The following is a 10950-nucleotide window of genomic DNA, read 5'->3' on the forward strand; positions in this document are numbered from 1 at the left end:
TAACGGAGATAAAACACCTCAATTACTGGGAGCGCTTGAGGCTTCTAAACCTGTATTCCCTGGAACGCAGGAGGGAGAGATACATGATTATATACACCTGGAAAATCCTAGAGGGACTACTACCGAACTTGCACACGAAAATCACTCACTACGAAAGCAAAAGACTTGGCAGACGATGCACCATCCCCCCAATGAAAAGCAGGGGTGTCACTAGCACGTTAAGAGACCATACAATAAGTGTCAGGGGCCCGAGACTGTTCAACTGCCTCCCAGCACACATAAGGGGGATTACCAACAGACCCCTGGCAGTCTTCAAGCTGGCACTGGACAAGCACCTAAAGTCAGTTCCTGATCAGCCGGGCTGTGGCTCGTACGTTGGTTTGCGTGCAGCCAGCAGCAACAGCCTGGTTGATCAGGGGCTGATCCACCAGGAGGCCTGGTCACAGACCGGGCCGCGGGGGCGTTGACCCCCGAAACTCTCTCCAGGTAAACTCCAGGTCCAGGTAATGATACAGCATTTACAAATTTAGCATAAGGTAAACCTCGAGACAAGAAATCAGCTGGATTCTCCTCACCAGGTATATGATTAAATGTTAACATATGCTGACCCAAACTATTATACTTCTCTTGCATCTGATTAATTTCAGCGACTCTGTTTTGTACGTACACAATTTTACTGTTTCCATTACGAATCCATTGTAAGGATACCTCATTATCAGACCAAATTACAGTGTCGCTAATATTTATCTCCTGCAACTTATTTCTTATATAATTAGCTAATTTGACACCTACATAAATGACTGTTAATTCCAACTGAGGTAAGGTACGTGATTTAATTGGAGACACTTTAGCCTTAGAAATAACAAGAGAGATAACACTATTACATTGAAGGTAAGCACCTGCTCCATATGCCAATTTTGAAGCATCACAAAAAAATGTGGAGTACATTTTTCCCATATGGATTGGCCACCTGGCGTGGAAACTCCAATATTGGAATTTTCCCATAATCACCAAGTAATTCATCCCACCTGTTAATGAATTCCTCAGGTAGAATTTCATCCCAAGCACATTTAAGTTTCCATGCTTCCTGAATTAATAATTTCCCTCTTATAGTAAGGGGTGACACTAAACCTAGTGGATCAAAACATTTGGAAACTTCAGCAAGCAAGAATCTCTTAGTTAATTTATTGGTCATACTGTAATTATTAGGTTTTAACATTAACAAATCTCTCTCAGTATCCCAAGTTAATCCCAATACATTACTACATTTTGGTACTTCATCTCCAGGGTAATCTTTACTTATTTGGTCCTTTAATTTGGATGAATTACTATTCCATTCCCTCAGAGGCATATTTGCACCTTGCATTATTCTATTACCCTCTTCGAAGTCATTAACAGTTCCTCTTCAGTTGACGTCACACCCAGGAAATTGTCCACATAAAATTGTTTGCTCATTACTTTACTCAATGGACTTCCCGTACATTTAAGGTGTGCATTTATCGTCGCTTGAAGTAGGAACGGACTGGATGTAGCACCAAATAATACGCTCCTAAAGCGAAAGGTTTTCAGAGGGCTAAGTGGGTCAATAGGATTCTCAGGCCATAAGAAGCGGGTACAGTCCTGGCCAGCCTCTTGTAAACCCACTCTTAGGAAAGCTTTACTTATGTCAGCCGTAAAGGCATAATTTTTCATCCTGAAATTTAATAAGATATCTCCTAATTTTTCCGTCAACGACGGACCTGTCATCAAACAGTCATTTAAACTAGGTACATTTTTGTTACTCCTGGCACTACAATTAAACACAATCCTCAAAGGAGTGGTCTTAGAATCCTTCTTCACTCCGTGATGTTGCAAATAGTGACCATAAATTTTGGCTTGCTCAGGAGGTACCTCTTCTATAAATTTATTAATTAACTGCTCAGCAATTATATCATTATAGGCAGTTAACAATTCTGGTGTCTTACTCAGTTCGCGGAGTTGAGCCTTTAATTGTCCATATGCCATTCTGTAATTAGTGGGCAATTCTGGATGGTTCAGTCTCCACGGAAGTTGTACCCAGTATTGTCCAGATTCAAATTTTACATCTCTCAGGTATTGTTCTTGAGTAAAAGAATCGTCTGGACTTTCTTCATTTACATTTATTCCAATGCTGTCTAATTCCCACAATTTATGCACTGGCTCAACACCATCCTCTATGAAAGAATTATACTGGGGCACGACTTCATGAGTAAGACACACAGTTATGGTATTTGTAGTTTCCTCTAGTCATGAATTATTATTACGAGGAATCCTACCATACATTACATGGCCTCCTGCAGTCTTCAAAAGGGTGACACCACATTTCTTTACCATACCCTTTACAAAGGAGGCATAATAGTCACTACCTATCAAAATATTTATTGGGCCTACAGAATCATCACTTACACCAGAAGGTGCTAAATTTACATTATGTGAGAGTCTTTCTGTAGTTTTACTAAGCCCTACTGTAGATATTTTCTCTGGAAGTCTATCTACAATCACTGCATTAACACGTTTTTTCTCATTGCCCAACCTGACAGTTACATAAACAGTGTCATACAATTGAGCTCTTTTATCTGAGAGAAAACCAGATAATTTTAAAGTTGTGGGATCTCCCATCTGTACTTTCATACCATCAAGACATTTACGTTTTATGAAAGTACGCTGGGATCCCTGGTCCAATAATGCAGTTACATTTTTTGATTTATGCCTTTTATCATCAATTTTTACCTGTAACACAGGTAAGGCTACTTCAGCAAAACCATCATTATTAACATTAGCAGCAATTTTTACATTAGCTACTGTTGTGTCACGATTGTCAACATTATCATATAGACCTTTACACATGACTATATGGTGTCTTCCTTTGTGACATTGATAACAAAAGTTTAATTTGGCATAACAATCCTTTACATTGTGATTACCTAAACACCTGATACATCTGTCAAGTTCCTCCAATCTTTCAACTTTATCATTCCATGAATTGTATGCATTGCAATTCTTAGAAAAATGAGTACCCTTGCAGAAAAGACAATCTCTCCTTTCTTTGACTGGTTTCTTATTAACTGTGCTACTCTTAGGAGGGTACTTATTCTTCTTACCTTGTGGAGAATCATTATTTCTGATTCCTGCTAATTGATATGCATCTATGCAACTCTTTTTATGAAATGAAATTTGATTATTACCACTGGGATAATTTTTCACTTAGTGAAACTTGACAGATACCTCAGAGTTATCATGTGTTGCATCTTTAAAATGAGTTAGTTGGCTGGTCTGCAACTGAACAATTAATTCTTGTAGACCTAGTCTTATTTCCTCCAGACCAAAATAACCCTTGTGATATTTATTCGAGATCATTCAAGTGTTTTACAGCTTAATTTATTCTGTACCATGGCACTCAATAACCAGTCTGATTCCTTCAGATTATATTTATTACTTAAAGTTTTGAGAGCGCTCTCCAGTTTAACTCTAAACTGCTGTAAACCTTTGTAAGTGTGATCTGGGGATTTTAAATTAACAATGATATTCACTAGATCCAACCTACTTTGTTCTATATTACCATAAGTGACCTTCAACAAGTCAACTGCTTCCTTGTAAGAGTCATCTACATTGGGAAAGGCTTGTATGAGTATGTGAGCATCTCCTCTTACCTGTCATTTGAGGTAAAATAATTTAGTCACACAGGCTAGGTCACTCCTGTCATGCACAGCTGCTTTAAAAATTGACCAAAATTCCTCCCAATTTTCTCCAGGTTTAAACACAGGCAAACACAATTCTGGGAGTTTTGGCAAAGATATTATTTGTTGGAGCAGACTGACCAACTGCCTGGTTTACACATTTTAATTTATTCAAGGCCTGACTTTTACAAGAAAGAATCTTTTCCTCTAATTCATAATACTGATTAATCATGAGATCTATTTCAGTCTCATCTACACAGTTTACTAGTAAATCTCCTTCATATTTGTTGTAATATAATTTGTATGAATCATATCTATTACCTCGAGTTTACCTGGAGAGAGTTCCGGGGGTCAACGCCCCCGCGGCCCGGTCTGTGACAAGGCCTCCCTAAAGCATCTAAATACAATTTTAAATCATCAGTATTCACAGTTTCTTAATTCATTAATTCCAAGCACTTACTATATGCCTTGGTTACATGAACTTTTCTAGCCTGTATTGATGCTTTCTTTACTCTATATTACATATGTTTGTCTTCTATATTAATTTCCTCATTTTCAGCCATGATGCAATGTATTAAATTCAACTTAATAACACTGATTATGTACTAAATTATGCACTTTATAAAGGTAAATAGTACAACTTACCTTTAAATAAATTTTAGCTACTTGAGCTTAGCAATTACACATGTAAGAAATTTATATAAAAATTTTAAATGTACATTAATACAAACTTTTAGCCAGCCTTGGCTTATCAAAATTATTATACAAATTAATATAAATCCTTGCCAGAATTTGGCATAGCAAAATTAATATTATACACATTAATATAATTAGCAACACTTGCCTTATCAATTACACATACATTGATATAAATCTTGGCCAGAATTGTCTTATCAAATTAATATTGTAATAATTATAATCCACTACACATTAAGTACCTGGAGTTTACCTGGAGAGTTCCGGGGGTCAACGCCCCCGCGGCCCGGTCTGTGACCAGGCCTCCTGGTGGATCAGAACCTGATCAACCAGGCTGTTATCGCTGGCTGCACGCAAACCAACGTACGAGCCACAGCCCGGCTGATCAGGAACCGACTTTAGGTGCTTGTCCAGTGCCAGCTTGAAGACTGCCAGGGGTCTGTTGGTAATCCCCCTTATGTATGCTGGGAGGCAGTTGAACAGTCTTGGGCCCCTGACACTTATTGTATGGTCTCTTAACGTGCTAGTGACACCCCTGCTTTTCATTGGGGGGATGTTGCATCGTCTGCCAAGTCTTTTGCTTTCGTAGTGAGTGATTTTCGTGTGCAAGTTCGGTACTAGTCCCTCTAGGATTTTCCAGGTGTATATAATCATGTATCTCTCCCGCCTGCGTTCCAGGGAATACAGGTTCAGGAACCTCAAGCGCTCCCAGTAATTGAGGTGTTTTATCTCCGTTATGCGTGCCGTGAAGGTTCTCTGTACATTTTCTAGGTCAGCAATTTCACCTGCCTTGAAAGGTGCTGTTAGTGTGCAGCAATATTCCAGCCTAGATAGAACAAGTGACCTGAAGAGTGTCATCATGGGCTTGGCATCCCTCGTTTTGAAGGTTCTCATTATCCATCCTGTCATTTTTCTAGCAGATGCGATCGATACAATGTTATGGTCCTTGAAGGTGAGATCCTCCGACATGATCACTCCCAGGTCTTTGACGTTGGTGTTTCGCTCTATTTTGTAGCCAGAATTTGTTTTGTACTCTGATGAAGATTTAATTTCCTCGTGTTTACCATATCTGAGTAATTGAAATTTCACATCGTTGAACTTCATATTGTTTTCTGCAGCCCACTGAAAGATTTGGTTGATGTCCGCCTGGAGCCTTGCAATGTCTGCAATGGAAGACACTGTCATGCAGATTCGGGTGTCATCTGCAAAGGAAGACATGGTGCTTGGCTGACATCCTTGTCTATGTCAGATATGAGGATGAGGAACAAGATGGGAGCGAGTACTGTGCCTTGTGGAACAGAGCTTTTCACCGTGCCTGCCTCGGACTTTACTCTGTTGACTACTACTCTCTGTGTTCTGTTAGTGAGGAAATTATAGATCCATCGACCGACTTTTCCTGTTATTCCTTTAGCACGCATTTTGTGCGCTATTACGCCATGGTCACACTTGTCGAAGGCTTTTGCAAAGTCTGTATATATTACATCTGCATTCTTTTTGTCTTCTAGTGCATCTAGGACCTTGTCGTAGTGATCCAATAGTTGAGACAGACAGGAGCGACCTGTTCTAAACCCATGTTGCCCTGGGTTGTGTAACTGATGGGTTTCTAGATGGGTGGTGATCTTGCTTCTTAACATTAATATAATTAGCAACACCTGGCTTATCAATTACACATACACTGATATAAATCTTGGCCAGAATTGTCTTATCAAATTAATATTATATAAATTAATATAAACTTAGCCAGACTTGACTTATCAAAATTAATATTGTAATAATTATAATCCACTACACATTAAATAAATTTGTGAATTTAACATCCACTTCCTTCTGTTATTTCACATATAATTATTAAGTAATTAACTAATTAATGACTTCACTAATTACCTCCGGTTCAAGAAGGACCAACGGGCAAATTAAATTTGGAAAATTGCATTTATCTGAATGTAACTAATTATGTACATAACAGTAAATGATAACAAAGATAATTGTTATTTATCAATGTTACATAGACAAGTAGGAATTTGGGACACCTAGGTCGCAAAAAATGTCCCCCTTCGATACCTACCACTGTCATAACCACAAGTTGCTCTGGACCTATTAATTAAATGAAATATACATACACCAGGAATGCTGGTAAATATATAAATTTGTGGACTATATTAAAAAATTATTATATATAAATTCACATATACATAACAGAAGGAAAATATATCTTAATATCACTCACCAATTTGACTGGATATTAAGTTGTATCATACTCAGAAAAACCTCACTAACTAAATTTATGAAAACACTGGCCAGAATTATACACAAATCTAGAGAGCTTATCTGAGGTTCATGGAGCTGTCTTGTCCAGTCGTCTGATATCTCAAGTTATGCAGGAATGCACATCCAACAATTTCGCCTCCTATTTGAGAGGTGTCAATCCAATTTTAACCTCTAGAGCACGAAAAATTCTTCCCATTATATTAACGTTGTATCCAATTCAAAACCAAGATGGCGAGTCTCGTCTGCGCAGACGCAGGGTTTCCGTTTTCTATGACAAATATTGTTAAATACAGTATGGCCATCTATTTACATATAAATACTGTATTTCCGGAAAATATATACAGTATTTTCCACAATAATATTATTATTATGTCTTTATTGTTTACTACAGGTACATGTACAAGGTATACAGGTCTAGCTTGACATCAATGACATACTACTATATGGAAAGCCGCTTGCTATGCAGAGCATTTCGGGCAAATTAGGTCAATTTTGCCTCAGGTCGCGACCCACATCAGTCGACTAACACTCAGGTACCCATTTTACTGGTGGGTGAACATGGGCAACCGGTGTAAGTAAACACGTCCCATGTTTCCACCCCTTCGCCGGGAACTCCAGGGAATCGAACCCGGACCCTCACCGTGTGAAGCGAGAGCTTTTGCCACCAGGTCGTCTAGTTCATTTTGAGTTATCATGTCCGGTTTAGCTGTGAAGTTATGAACACATTCCAAGCGTTGTAAAGTTGAAGACTCACAAGTTTAACAGGTTACATCCTCCTTCTCCTCCTCTGATTCAAGGGGAGCCAGGAATGAGTAGTCCTTCGTCATGAGATACTGGTCATATACAAGAGGAAATTTTATGGTACTGGATAGTCTACTTTTTTCAAATCTAAATACCATTCCTGACAGAAGACACCATGAAGAATTAACAATAGCCTACATCCTCTATTGACGCCCTCCACATTACTGGCACTGGAAAAAGCGTAGATTTCCAATTCCAATTACAAGAGCATTTCACCCCTCCATGGAAGATGTGTTCATTTAATATCACATACCTGCAAGTCCCTCCCAAGAAGCTCATTGCTAGTAATCCCTTCATTAAATCACTTGTTAAAGCAACTGCTCAAGAAGAAATTTCTTGCCTAGCTGGCAGTAATAAGTTATAAGTTATATACTCTGATGGATCTGAACAGGAGTCTTCTGCTCTTGTTGCCACCTCCTTAGTTAAGAACGATAATAAACTTGTTGAACTAGGCATAAGAATTAACAACTGGTTATCTACATTGCAAACTGAACTGTTTGCAATCCTAATGACGCTAAAGTTAACTTATAACACTGAGCTTGACTATCATCGTTACTGAGTCTATGTCATCACTGAAGGCTCTTGACTCATATAATGACTCCAACAACATGCTCATTGGAGAAGCCAGGTATAAATACTCAAAAATCAGGGACAAAGGAATTAATGTACAATTGGTATGGATCCCATCACACATTGGATTATTTCTTCATGATAAAGTTTATATGTTAGCCAAGAAGAGTACTCAGAAGGAGAATGTAGAATATAACTTTGGTATAACTGTGTCTAGCATTAGGAATAATATTAGGAGAAAAGTAAATAATGAAAATGATTGTTATAGGAATGCAGTTAGAAGTCTGAGTAGATCTATAACCCACTATGACAACATGAACATAGTTAAGTATGTTTATGGAGCAACTTGCAATGTGAACAGACTGACTGATGTTGTAGTGGCCAGACTTAGGCTTGGTTACAAGTACTTCTGGCAGTTTGGCAGACACACAGATGATGATCAAACTAAATGTAAATTATATGCTTAATTGTCCACTTATTGAGGAATACAGAGATAGACATGTCAAGATATCTTATTAATGAAAATAAGATACCAGATATACTAAGCAAATTTCCTAAATTTGCTTGTAACAGATAAGTGAACTATAGATATGTAGATATAAATCCATATGTATTCATGTTAACCCTTTTGGGGCCTAGTTCCTGGGCCTTTTGTGTATCCATATGCTCTTGCGCTACCGTCCACAGGATGGATATGGGGTGCACAATAAACTAGCCACTTCGGTGGCAAAATCTAACCTAATCGATCGGAGCTACTGGCAAAGGTTTGTTGCATAAGTACTGGAGTATGTGTGGGGGTCCAGCTCTTGGCCTGATCTCTAATTTTACAGCCAAAGTAAAGGTGAAATGAAAACGAATGCCCAAATCAAATTAAGTTGCAAAATAAGTAGTCTATTTAGTACAAGTCTGTCCCCATCCCCCCCCCCCCTTCAAAAAAAAAAAAAGAGAAATCTGGAAAAAAGGATCTACTGATGAGAAATATGGGAAATACCATGTATTTTTTTTAATTAGGCAGTTACTGATTCACTTAAGAGCCTTTTCCCTGCACAACGTATTTACCATTTTGTTTTAACAAGTCAAGAGCAACAGCATCCGATCTGACTTCATATCTATATAAAGCCTATATACAATTCTGAGCATCATTTACGTATTCAGCAACCAGAAATTAGTGCGGCCTAACTAGTTCTATTTCCAGAGCAATATGGCTCTGTCAGCCACAGCACCGTGTCTTCCTTTGGAGATGACACCCGAATCTGCATGACAGTGTCTTCCATTGCAGACACTGCAAGGCTCCAGGCGGACATCAACCAAATCTTTCAATGGGCTGCAGAAAACAATATGAAGTTAAACGATGAGAAATTTCAATTACTCAGATATGGTAAACACAAGGAAATTAAATCTTCATCAGAGTACAAAACAAATTCTGGCCACAAAATAGAGCGAAACACCAACGTCAAAGACCTGGGAGTGATCATGTCGGAGGATCTCACCTTCAAGGACCATAACATTGTATCAATCGCATCTGCTAGAAAAATGACAGGATGGATAATGAGAACCTTCAAAACTAGGGAGACCAAGCCCATGATGACACTCTTCAGGTCACTTGTTCTACCTAGGCTGGAATGTTGCTGCACACTAACAGCACCTTTCAAGGCACGTTGGTTTGCGTACGCTGGTTTGTGTGCAGCCAGCAGCAACAGCCTGGTTGATCAGGCTCTGATCCACCAGGCCTGGTCACAGACCGGGCCGTGGGGGCGTTGACCCCCGGAACTCTCTCCAGGTAAACTCCAGGTAATACCTGGAGAGTTTCGGTGGTCAATGTCCCCGGGTTAGACCAGTGTTATTATATATTTCATATTATATATTTTATGTATATATATATTATATTTTTATGTATAAATACATATTATACCTGTGACGCTGTAAACCCATGTTGGTCATTCAGTGCTACGAGTGGTTGAGGCTCGATCCTCCATTCGCTAAGTTAGTTTAATATCTTTATTATGCACCCCATACACATCCTGTGGGCGGTAGTCAGTAGATTACAGAGGTACATAATGGGTCCAGGGACTGGACTCCAAAGTTATGATAGTTGAGCTAGTTACAAAGGTAATGAACTCCAGGTAGATCTGGTCACAATCATGGCAAGTTACAAAGGTAATGAATCAGCCTCACTCCTATACATGGTTACAGTCATGAACAAATTACAAAGTAATGAACCACTGATACGTCCACACCTACAGTACATAATGCCTCAGTGATGTGGGAGGGGGTAGAGAGGATGAAAGATGTCTGCTGTTGATGACTATGCTTGATGGAGGACGATACCAAAAAAAAAAAAAAGGAAATTCTAGATGTAACATTAGCCAGACAGACATCCTACTTAGGCAAAAAGACATGTATGCACTGATCAAGGTGAAACGTTTCCTTAATCATTATTTTGATCAGTACATATGTGTATTTTCCTTACAACTCGTCGGTATAACCATAGCACTTCTACGAGACATCCTTCTTAGTTTACCTCGACTCACTAGATGGCACTGCTGTCCCTGCTAGCTCTTATGTCAATATTCTCTTCCTAACAACAACAAAAAAATTAGCTCACTTAACAAATATAACACTAATCATTAAATTCTAAGTCTACAGTGAGAGTAATTAATCTCTGGACAGATCCTTCACATACCTGGCGAAATATTTAAATGTTGTAGGTCTTTAGCCCTAATTTTTGACTGTCCGCTGTGTCATGGTAAGTCTCATGGCTGGAGTGAGAACTGGGTGAATTTCAGGGGGGGAAATGATCATATTATCTTAATATATCACAGAGGGAGACACCACTTTCCTGATGAATTACAATCACAACATGTTTGTATCCAGATAGGTAATAATGATAAATTTGATTATCGAGAGGTACAAAGACGTC

Source organism: Cherax quadricarinatus, chromosome 68 (assembly GCF_038502225.1).
Source record: "Cherax quadricarinatus isolate ZL_2023a chromosome 68, ASM3850222v1, whole genome shotgun sequence".
Taxonomy (NCBI): domain Eukaryota; kingdom Metazoa; phylum Arthropoda; class Malacostraca; order Decapoda; family Parastacidae; genus Cherax; species Cherax quadricarinatus.